Source organism: Strix aluco, chromosome 5 (assembly GCF_031877795.1).
Source record: "Strix aluco isolate bStrAlu1 chromosome 5, bStrAlu1.hap1, whole genome shotgun sequence".
NCBI classification, from domain to species: Eukaryota; Metazoa; Chordata; class Aves; order Strigiformes; family Strigidae; genus Strix; species Strix aluco.
In genome coordinates, this window is record NC_133935.1 from 8,020,722 (window position 1) to 8,032,859 (window position 12,138).

Consider the following 12,138-nt stretch of genomic DNA (forward strand, 5'->3'; position numbering starts at 1 on the left):
TAGAAGCAGCCACAACTAAGGATCTGTCTATAGCACCCCACCCACATGCTGTCTTCAATTACACAAACATTATTTTTCCCCACAGCATTTATCTAATGTGCACAGGAGCTACAGCACTCAATAAGCAGCTACTTAGCACTGTATTTTCTTCTATATTGTTCAGTGTGTAGTCCATGGATTGGTGTACCAAAATCCTTGCTTGAAACACACCATTACTAATTTCTTCTTGAGTTTAATTTATTGTGCTTATCACAGTAACACCTTTGTGCTTCACAACCTTAATTTATTTTGTCAACACCACAAGAAACCGGTAATTTCCCATATGGGGAAGGGAAGCCCAGAGATAAGTGTTAAAGAAGGAATTTTAGACGCCACATTTGGGAGACCATGATTTCTCAGTTGCTGATGCTGCTCCACTGATTTTATTTGTGGATGCAAGTATGCAGCACTTTCACAAAGCTGATCCTAGTATCCAAAGTTTGGGCACTCAGAAAATGCAAAAACATGCAGTTAAAGGCAATTTCTGAACAGTCCCATTTAAATCACCAGACTAACATTTTTCTTCCAGCAGTGTTCTGCTTCAATTGTCACATATTCCTGTAACCACAAAGAAGGCACCCTACAAATTGTCCTCTCCTTTGCTATGCTACAGGTTACATTTCCAGAGCAGAACACCCTCTACTTTAAGGATGCTGATGAAAAAGTAGCATGTGATCAAGTAATTTAAAATGTAGTATCTGAAAAGAAGTATTGAACAAAGGAGTAAAAAATGCAAATTTGGGTTTGCCAATTTCTAATTTTTGGGTATTTTCTGTTGCTACTCATAATAGTATTTTATCTTCACATTTGCAGATAATCAAAAGCAAACTTCATCACTCAGCATCTAAATAACACATTCATGACACTGGTGGAATAGTGCACGAGGGTTAGAACAGTTTTATCTACCATAGAGACCTCTGACCCTCGAGCTGACAGCTGAGTGTCAGCAGCACTGCGTCCGCAGCCTCTACGTGGACCAGCACTTAAGGCAAATGGGCTCCGCTGCCATCAAATATTTGTGTAACCAACTGGCAGAGGAATGTTCCTCAGCAGGAGAGAAAATCTCTGGAAGGTTTGATTCCACTTCAGGTACTAGGAATCAGCAACTCCTGCGTGCAGCTTGATTTGCCCCACTTTCTCACTTCCCACCCACCCCCCACAGGATTCATCCCCCTACATGTAAGACCTGTGCTTCCACTTCCTTTCTGTTCCACTGTCATTCTATTCTCCTTATTTTTCCAGTTAATTTCCAAACTACAGATTTCTCCTACTGACAAGTAGCTTCCTTGCCAGCAATTCTGAATACCACTCTAACCACTCAGTTTCCTGCCTTGCCTCCAGATTTGTTTTCCATTTGAGGCTCCTTGTTCAGTTTGCATCTCCTCTCAGGGAAGTTTCAACACACAACCCATGTTCCCACTGGTTTCCAGCTCCGAATTCCTTCCTGAGGGAAGCAATTTCTTATCTAGCAAGAGTTTCACTGCATTCACTTCCTCTTACCATTTCTTGTTGCAGCATGTTTGCGAAGCACACTGCCTTCACACCAGATTTTTCCCCACCGATACCAGAGGCCCCAGTCCCAAACCAATTTCACTCTTCTTGTCTCTGCTACATTTGAATGGAGTGATTTACTCCATTTGGGTCTTCGTATCACTGAGAAGAGGCATAACCAACACAAAAGAAAATCTCCATTTAAAATTGTGCTCTCAGACCAAACTGTAGCCCATCCCACAGCAGACAAGGCCACAACACCGTAAGTCTTTTTTTTGCATAATACAGGGGTATGTTTCAAATGTTTTAGCTGTGAAGTTTAAATAACCCTCTAAGATGCTTAACAGACTATTTTTTGAAAGGGTAATAATTTGGGACAAATGTATGTCTACTTTCACAGGTGTAACAAGCAAATGCCACTTCAGCCAAATTGAGCTCCTGTTCCAAGTTAGTTCTTCCAAAAATACCCTGACAAATTTAGGGGAAAATAGAAAAACATACTCGTTTTTCCTTGAAGTGCCCTCCTTCAACTGAATCACTGGGCAGAAAATTTCCACAACTCCCTCAAAAAATACATTTAAGACTTAAGGGGCGGGGGCATATTAATAAGGAAGGACAAATTATAAGCAATAAAAACATAGTTTATAATGTAAAGTTTTGGTCCATTGTAATGTTAAGATACCCATCCACAATGTCAAAAAACACCTCATACAATGTTTCATCAGATACAGCTTAAGAACAGAATCAGTACTGAAACCCAAGATTTCCTTGCCCAAACTAAGCAAAGTAACAGTTTTGTACTAGGGTCACCTGCCTGGCCAACAGATGAAACCATGCTTTTGTTTTCACAGAATCATCTCAGTTGGGAAAGACCTTGAAGATCATCCAGTCCAACCATTAACCTCACACTGACCGTTCTCAACTCCACCAGATCCCTCAGCACTGGGTCAATCCGACTCTTCAACCCCTCCAGGGATGGGGACTCCACCACCTCCCTGGGCAGCCCATTCCAACGCCCAACAACCCCTTCTGGAAAGAAATGCTTCCTAATATCCAGTCTAAACCTTCCCTGGTGCAGCTTGAGGCCATTCCCTCTTGTCCTATCACTTGTTACTTGGTCAAAGAGACTCATCCCCAGCTCTCTGCAACCTCCTTTCAGGGAGTTGTAGAGGGCGATGAGGTCTCCCCTCAGCCTCCTCTTCTCCAGACTAAACAACCCCAGTTCCCTCAGCCGCTCCTCCTACGACATGTGCTCCAGACCCTGCACCAGCTTTGTTGCCCTGCTTTGTTTCAGACATGAGAGAGAAAGCAGGCAATACACTCTTCTTACTGGAAAGCAGGGAAGAAGGCATTACAAATTAGGACATCTCATCCATTTACCATCTTGAGTGCCTGAAATTATACTTTTAAATAAATCCTGACTTTTACAGGAAGTAAACATAATGTCAGTACATCAGCAGTTTCAGCAGTTAGGTCACCCATTCAGATGTCAAACCATAAAACGAGCAAATTAAGTTAGAAACACTGGTCTTAGTGCAAGCACCTAGCAATCTAATCACAGACATAAATCAAGTCTTCCACTTACTGTGGTGCCTTAGACAAATCTCTTAGCTTTCCTATATATTGTTTCTGCATTGGTAAACATGGCAAACCATTGCACTCATACTACAAGAATATTACTGAGGATTTAATCTGTGTTGCCAAAAAGCCCTAAAATTTTCAGGTTAATATTATTTGGGGACTACTGAGTAAATAGTTATACAACTGAAAAAAGTCTGTGCTCTCAATTTCCAAAAAACTATCTACTACTGATAGATCAGACTCTTCTGTACTGAAACAACATATACATTTATATTCCATCATGATATATGGTACTCTCACTTCATAGAAGACTGTTTGAACAGATGGTCCCAATATAGCAAAAACAAACTAACAAAAACACTAAAGGCCAAAATTCCCTTGAGTGCCAAATTTAATTTGTTCTAATCTATTTAAGTAACGTTTCTACCAAAAATTAAATCCTCAGATGATTCTCAATTGGGTGATCTAAGCAGCCTCAAGAGCTAATTGAAAAATGAAGTCAGTAATTTTTATTGGGGGTGAGGGAAAGCAAGAGAATCAATTCATTAATTCAAGACCTTCACAGTACTATTTGGAGCATAAAAAGAAACTTGGAAGAAGCAGCTTGACTTTTCACAGTAGGTTCACAAAGGGATTTTGGCACTTTTCACAGTAAGCATTTGGTGGTGGCGGAGGAAGACTTTTCCCTCATCATTCAAGGACAGTTACTTGTTACTTATTGACACACTCATTAGCTAGACAGTCATAAGTTGGTCTCTCTCTGTTCATATCAATCTGTTTTGTGTTACATAAAGCAAGTATCTACCAAGTCAAAGATGAAAATATTACATCTCTAAGGTCAGGGCATGAACCTGGAAAGAAACACACTTGCATTCCATCAGTTCCTCCATCTGTGACCAAAGTTGTAAGAGAAGTCTGTTACACCTAGGCAAATGCCCCAACCTCCAGATTCTATACGCTGCCAGTTCTTCTCTCCACATGATGAATCAATAAACGCCTGAGAAGGCTCAATGGAGATGGGCAAGGGCAATGTGCTTGTGAAGGTCTGGGAAGAATGTGGGAAGTGACCGACCACACTGGTGGCAAAGAAAGCCAACCTCAGACTATGACAAAGGGGACCAGAAGGTGGATGTTAAGGTAAAGGGTTGTAACAATTATGGGGACCAGCTGACTCTCAGTTGAGTGTATCAACTGGTTGTGTAAATGTTTGTCCAGGAGAGCAGCAAGAGCATGAATGTCTTCCTGAGGTAACTAGACCAGCACAGGGGAGCATATACAGGGCTCAGCCCAACCTAGAGTATAAAAACTGAATGACTACCCAAAAGAGCTGTGAAGAGAGCTATGGGCTTGAGCTGATTTAAAACCCCTTATGCCTTCCCAGTGACTGGGGATGCCCAGCGCTGTGGCAGTGAGTGTATTGGAGAGACCTGTAACGAGAATCACATTTGTATTGTGACCCAACAGCTCTATGTAACTTACTTATTTCTGTTCCTAAACTACTTCTCAAACAATAAATAGTTTTATATTTTGAACACCTAAAGGGAACACTTACACAATTTTTTACAAACACTCCCTCTTCTGTCCTTGCAAAAACTTAAATTAAAAGGAAATCCCCCACAGAAGTTCCACAGCATTGTACCAACACAACAAGACAACAGGCTAGATACCTAGAGGACACTTCCAAATCAAGTTCTTAGGACTCAAGGGAGGTATTTATTGATCTTCTAACTGCTATGTTTCCCTACCAGATCTAATTCTTCTTTAGACAGAAACCTCCAAGAAACAGGATTTGACAGCATGGATTTTGAGCATATTACTTCAGTGATGTTACATTACAACTATTACTGTAAACAAAGTCATCTACCCTATTTACTGTGTCAGTGCAGCCCACCCCCTCCACAGCTAAAAAATCCAGGAGAGAACACTGGCATAATTGGAGTTTTTTACCTCACCCCTTGCCAAAATGGATCAAATCACTGGTCTGTCTCTTCCAATATCTGTTCTTCCACTATGCTAGTACTGGGCATGTTCAATTCTTCAATATTTCTACCTATATCACACAACATCATGTGTTTGAAACAGAGAACTGTCTTCATGTTAAGCACACAGTGCAAGTATTCCACTGGATTAGTTTTTACTTTAGCTTAGAAAGGAGCACATTCCTCTCCCCTCTCTTTCTGGAGAATATATTCCTAGGGTTTGGAAGCCAAATTCTTCACTGGTACAATTTCACTGAAAGGGAAAAAAAAAAAAAAAATAAAAGAGAAGCATGCCTTCTCAGGAGAAAAAAAAACAATAAATTCCACGTTTTACTCACAGATGTGTTGAGATGAGCAATAAGCACTGCAAGACAGTCCCCAGTTCAATACTTGCACTATATGGAAGTACAGAGCAAGAATACCTTTCTGTATGATAGGAAAAGCCTTCTATTAGTTAAAGCAGTTAAGCAGTTAATTAGTGTAATTCTAGCAGGGTTTCTCTGACAACATAAGCAGAATACCTTTGTTTTCAGGTATTCTGCTTATATTGTCAGAGCACATATAACACATCCTGCTTACCAAAGCTTGCTTAAACTTTTGACAATTCCAAGGGCACTTTAAAACTCCGTATCACACTTTTAATCCTAAAATGGACTGGACCTTTAAACAGATATAGAAATCACTTAAGCTCTTCCATTCAAAGAGCAAGCATTAGAAGGACACCATCACATATTTTTGTGACATTGTAAGTGTTAATTATTTACAATATAAGGCAATAAAATATGACTGATAGTTTCATTAGTGACACCCCCCCCTTTTTTTTTGTTCTCCTTTTCATTCCAGTCTTTCCATGCAGCAAAGAGCAGATATAAAAGCTAACCATAATTCTTGAAACCAGTATTTCACTACATTTTACAGACAGAGTTTAGAAAAATAAGAAAATAAAGGGACTTGGTCCATGGCCACTGGCACTCCTAGATGTCTGTTATCAGTTAAAGCACAGGTCTGCACACTGGAAGACCCATCTCAACACTGAACAAAGTTCAGCAGTACCAGTCTCTTCAGTCTCTGAGGATCAATCAGCTGCCCATCATTCACAAATGGATAACAACTACACTTGGAGAAAAGGTGGAGAAAACCAAAGCTACTGTCATTGTTTAAAGAACAGGTAAGAGAATACTTCTCTGATCACAAACCTAGTAAACCAAGCATAGCTGTCAGTTTCTTAAGTTTTTCACATCAATATTTGTGGTATCTCCTAATCTCTCACACCCCAACACACACACTTTGCCCTCCTGATTTAAGTGCTGCAGCACACCACTGTTGTGCAGTCACATTGTTACCTGCCTCCGAGGACTGATGCAGCATCAAAAAGCACCCTCTACCACGGAGAGGCTAATTTGGTTTAAAACTATACCAAGTATGCAGACCTGGTTCACCACGCAACTGCTCAGACACAGAATAATTTTGAGAAGATCAAATTCATTGTTAGCCTTTGTTATTTAGCATCAGCTTGAGATAACAGGCAGTCATTAATGTAAGAATAGCAATCTCTGATAGTAAGGAAGAAAACTGCAAGGACACCCAGGGTCACAGAGTATAAATCCTTTATTCCTATGTGCATCACAGGGAAAGTTGTGTTTGGTGTCACAGTTCTGAAAAAAAACAATTCTTCCTAAAACATGTGACAGCTGTTGAAATGCACTGTTATTAAAATATGTTTCTACGATAACAAATGTTTGATTGCTGTTTTTTCTACTAGAGACTTTATTTGTCTGAAGTATCTAATGTTGGGGTGGTCACATAGTCACCCACCCCTAAACACAGCCAGCATTCCAAAATCCCCTCTACAAAGTTCGTAACTGCCTACTAGTAACTCTTACAGCTCAGGAAGGTCTAACATCAGACTGGCATGTGATCAGCTTCCACAGTGAAAGAACATCCCAAACAGTTTCCAGTGGATCTGAGCCCAGCACTTTCAACATCACAGAATTCACTTCATGTCTTACCACTTTCCAGTCCTTTGCACACAACGCAGTTTCTTTTCCAGCTCTCAGTACTGAGTTACAAACCAATTTCCCAACTCCGCAGAGGAAGCAATGGTTGCTCTGACTGTTGTTAGTAGCAGGAAACAGGCCAACTCTGCAGTGCTCAACAAGGCACCTTGCCAAGGCCACTTGCCTCTGCTCCATCACTCCCAGAGCCACTGCTGCACACTGCAGGACACGCTATTACAGGAAGGTGAACTGCTGGACTAACAAATGCCAGGGGACTGCCGAAACAGCAGGAAAAGGTGATTATGCTCCCTACTGTGTGATAGAAGGCAGTCTTTAGGTGACTTAAAGATGATTAAAAAATATTAAAGTTTTGGTATTTTGATATTGCAACTGTTCTGTAGATGTAAAAGCCCTCTCTTATCATGGATCTAGCTGACAAAGTGCTTTTCTTACCATTACACTGAAAACGCAGGAATCTTCTATCCAACCTAACCCTTTCTTCCCCAGCTTTCTATACTTTACAGAAATTTCTCAACTGTCCAAATTCCTCCATGTTTATTTCCAATGCTATCTACCCCAGTGTGAGGAAGAAAAAAAAAAATCAAGTATCACAGCTATTTCTTACTAGTTCAGACCAAATTAGAAATGAAGGACAGATCGTATGAAACAAAATCAGATTTTACGATATTAAAGACTTAAACCAAATAGTGACTAATATTGCAAATTTCAGGTCCACACAGGAAACCCTGATGCCTAAACTAGCACACAAGCAATCTTTAACAAGTTAAAAGAATCTATCTTCTAAATACTTCCTCTGCAGAACAAATGAAGAGATAGGTTCCTACAGGTCATCCAACTTAAGAAAAAACAGCTGACCATGCGCAAAATATTGTTGTTTAAAACAGATTACTATTATGTCCTTTTTATCCCTTACCTAGGCTGATCACTGGCTTTTACATTCCCAAAGGAAAAGTCAAGAAAGTCTTGGGAAAAGTTCACCTTTGTTTTATGCTTTAGGACACTCCAATTCCACTCACTGCAGCATCTCTAGTAGTTGAAGGTTCATGAAAGCAACTATTTTTCTTCACAGGACAGTATCAGAAAACACAGAGATTCCAAAAACCTACAGTAAAGGAATTGCTAAGTTGCTGGCTCAGTGTTCTCCAACTTCTGCTATTTTGGTAGCAAAGAATTTGAATGAAGATAATCTTGCATATAACTTTAACAAAGGAAGGATCAAAATTTCCCTAGCGTATTCTTCACCAACAAGCAGTTTTTGAACTGTGTTTCCCTACAGGTCTGGTGTGTAGTCTGTGGGGATGGTTACTGCCAAGTCCTAGACATGGGTGAGAAGAAAAGGAGTGCTCTGTTTAGAAAGAGGAGACAACCAATGAATTACCTTTTGCCTTCTGTCCACTAGGTCTCATACCATGCTTATGCTTCCTCCACCTATACCCACATCCCACCCCCCACACTCCTGCTCACAAGCTTTCATTTGTCTGGTTTCAAATTCCCCAAGCCCATTATATCACTGCACTAGCAAACTTAGATAAATAGTTTAAAATTACATGTTTTAACAGGACTCACTGTTTAAGACTTCAGATGTGCATCTGAAAACATCATGCAGAGTTTTGTTAAATTACCTGCTATATATTTCAAATGAATATAGGACTTGCCAAACTAAATTAGGCAACTAGCCATTTCATTTCATAACCCAGTGCTTTCCTTACAGCAGTAAATACCAGATTCTTCAAAGAAACAGCCACACAAAAAAATCCTAAAGCTGACACTATCAAGCATCCCAACCATAAGAGAATTCCTGTTTTAAAATATGCCTTGAAGCTACAACTAAATCAACATAAATAGGAGACATACCCTAAAAGAGCAACCTCATTCTCCCCTGCTCTCCTGTACCAGAGCTGGCAAATGTGTGACCACAAAGTGGGTTGATGCAGAACGCTACTCCAACAGAAAATCGTTAATTATTTGGGTGGAGTTAGTGTTCCACTGGATTAGCCAACTCAACTCACACAAATGCCAGATCCTGCATACAAGCAGAGAATTTGGTTAACCTTTTTTTGAATTAGATTAGTGTGATAGCAAGCCAAGAGAGACATGAAGTCCTTGTACAAGGCAAGCAGCAACAGCAAGGCTGGAAAGGGACAAGAGGAACACGGCTGCTCCATTCCACAGTAGATCACACTAGACTGGTTTAGCTCCAAGAATTTAGCTCTTAAGAAACTTAGGCTACAGTCACACCATAGCCTGAGCCAGTTTAAATCAGAACAGCTGCAATATTACCCTCCGCTTTTTTCCATACATGCATTTCTGTCCATTCCTGAGCACCAATGTTGTGCATGTCTGATTCAGTAACCATTTCAGCCCACCAAAGAAGCTCAAAAATATTCCCTGATCTATGCAGTTGGACTTTTCCACCTATTTTAACTCAGCTTTTGCCTTAGAGATCTACAGAGTACTACTGCCAACGTGCAAAGGAAACAGGAATGCACGGCTCGGGTAAGCAGGCACTTATTTAAGTAAGGCATAAACCATACTTATTTTCAAAAACTATGTGTTGAACTTAAACAACTTCCAAAACAGTTTAAACACAAATCGGGTTAAGAGTTTCCTTCTAAACTTAAAGGAAAAGCTTTCATTCTACATCTCTTAACTTGCATTTACAATCATTTTTGGACTCACACTGCGTTGAGGCACCTAATGTGGATCTTGAGCTGCATGTAGTTTATCATGTGGCCAGTAATGCTAGGGCGGGGAGGGGTGCTTGGGATGCTGGGTCATCTCAAGTTCCAGCTGCAGAAGAAAAGTCACCAGAGGGAACTGCTGGGGCCACACTGTTGGCTTGCCTGGGAATCCAGTCACGTTTCCCATCCAGCCCTGCAGTACAGCAGAGTAATGCCCCTAAGAGTCACTACTGCTGAGTCCACGGAGTGCAACAACCCTACCTCTCCCTCTCCCTTTGGCCATGTCAGGTATGCAGCAAATCTTAATATTCTCTGACATGCACAGATTTTGTAAGAGTCTCAGCATCACAGAAGTTTTCCACATCTGCTCTGGGCTCCAGTGATATTTTCAATGTGCTCTACTGTCCAGGTACACACCACATAATTGGTGGAAGTACCAAAATCGAAAATGGGCCCATGTCCCATTGTTCTGCTCCACTTTCCTAAGTTTAAAAGTGTCTTTTCCACTCTACCTCTGTGAGGTAAATTAATTTCAAGCTTTTTTAACATCTTATGCCTAATTTTTGGTCTCGGAAGTCTTCAGCCATGCTCCTCACAGTCAGCAAAGTTAAGCATCACTGATTATATATGTGGCATTTCTGTAGGTGATATGAAGTTTTAAATAGCACCCTGTAATTTCCAACTTGTCTTTGTAAAGTTAACATTCTTTTAACCATTTACTTACGAAACTGTCTAGGCTTTAAAGGAGACAAAAAAGGTCTAATCACAAGTGTGAGTATGTGAAAACCTAACTATTACTTCCTCTGATACCATGTATTACCGTCACAGTTTGAGCCCTGTATTGCTAAGCTTTCAACACAAGTAACAGGAGAACTGGAAGCAAAAGCAGGTTATTATCCACATTCTCTTCATCAACTCCTCTATGTTATACAAAATTTTGCTCAACCTGGACCCCTCACACAACAGTAGGTAACAGAAAGGGTACAGAATGCATTACCTCCTGGATTTTGTTCCAGGACACCTTTTCCTAGGCCAACTGAGGACTTTAACAAAAAAAATGGAACAAAACTTTTGCTTGTGTCCTCCACCAGAAATCTGTATCAAAATAGGGGAAACCACTAGGAAAAAGAAAACTGGAAAATTAAGAGGGAAGATTTTGCATCTTTCTCCAAGAGAAAGAGTTGTTTGATGTAAGAGAACTCACACACACACCCCCCTCCAAAAGGAAAAAAAAAAATAAAATAAAAAAAAATCACAATTAGCCAGTCCAGATTATTTATAAGGAAATGTCTATCTGCAATCTTTCAGCATTTTTACTTCACTCCTTTTCAAAAGGTCAGTTATTTACATAGTTTTGAATGAACACTTTGTATGAAAATTATTTCTTTTTTTTTGCATTCTTTCTAGTCATTTCCTTAATTTTTCTCATTCTTCTCCCACACATTCCTCAGTATTAGTTTTCCAACTTGCATACTTTATCTTTTCTTCTTGCGACAGATGCAGCATTAGGAGACATTAAATGGAAGAGAGCAGAAAGGCCACAATTCATGCTTGCCATATTTAACTCCCTAAAAACAGGCAGAAGACAGGAAAGAAGAAAACATCACCAAGAAATAAAAACAATGCTGAAATGCTGAAGGGCCAATTATGCATCTTAGAGGCTGCAGCCGCAGTCCAGGACGGCTGCCTTTGCAGAACACGCTGTCCGAAGGACAGCATGGTCAGAGCAGTAAGATGTTCAGACTTTCTGACAAGTTGCCGTGATTTGAAGACATCCTACAGAATTTCTCTAATAAAAATCATAGACACCTCAGAATAAAGACAAAAATATGTAAATAAAAGTTTAGTAAAAGCAGAATCAAAAATTCTGTTTTCCCATGCATTTGTTTTGTGCTTGATTTATGCTACAGTAAGGTACAAATTCTGACCAAAGTTCTTCCCCAGAGTCAGTTTTCAGATTTCCCTCCTATAGAGATTCCCCCATAAGGAACAAGGTATAAGATCACATGGCAGCCTCTTCTTCGGGGCTGAGGATACTTTTATATTCTCTTCTCACACAGAAATATTCTAAAACAACTTTCAGAAATTTAATTCTTCCCTGGATATCCAGTGATTTTTTTTTTTGACTGATATATGGGGAAGAGAAACAGAAGAGGTAAAGGTACAAAACAACACTGCAGACTCCTTCCTTTAGGAAATTCAAATTAAAAAGTTGAAAAAAAAATTATAATAGTGTTACACAGCTTGACATTGGTGGTATTAACATTCTTCCTATAATACAAGCTTACTATCTACAGAATACTTTTACTTAACATTTCTAACACACCTTAACATCCTGCTTTTCCTTTT

General features: G+C 39.9%; 1 protein-coding gene across 6 annotated transcripts in view; it reads right to left on the reverse strand.

The window, feature by feature from the left end:
- The window catches only part of RIMKLB (ribosomal modification protein rimK like family member B), a 46,939-nt gene that overhangs the window by 24,987 nt on the left and 9,814 nt on the right, over positions 1 to 12,138 (reverse strand). The window lies entirely within an intron of this gene.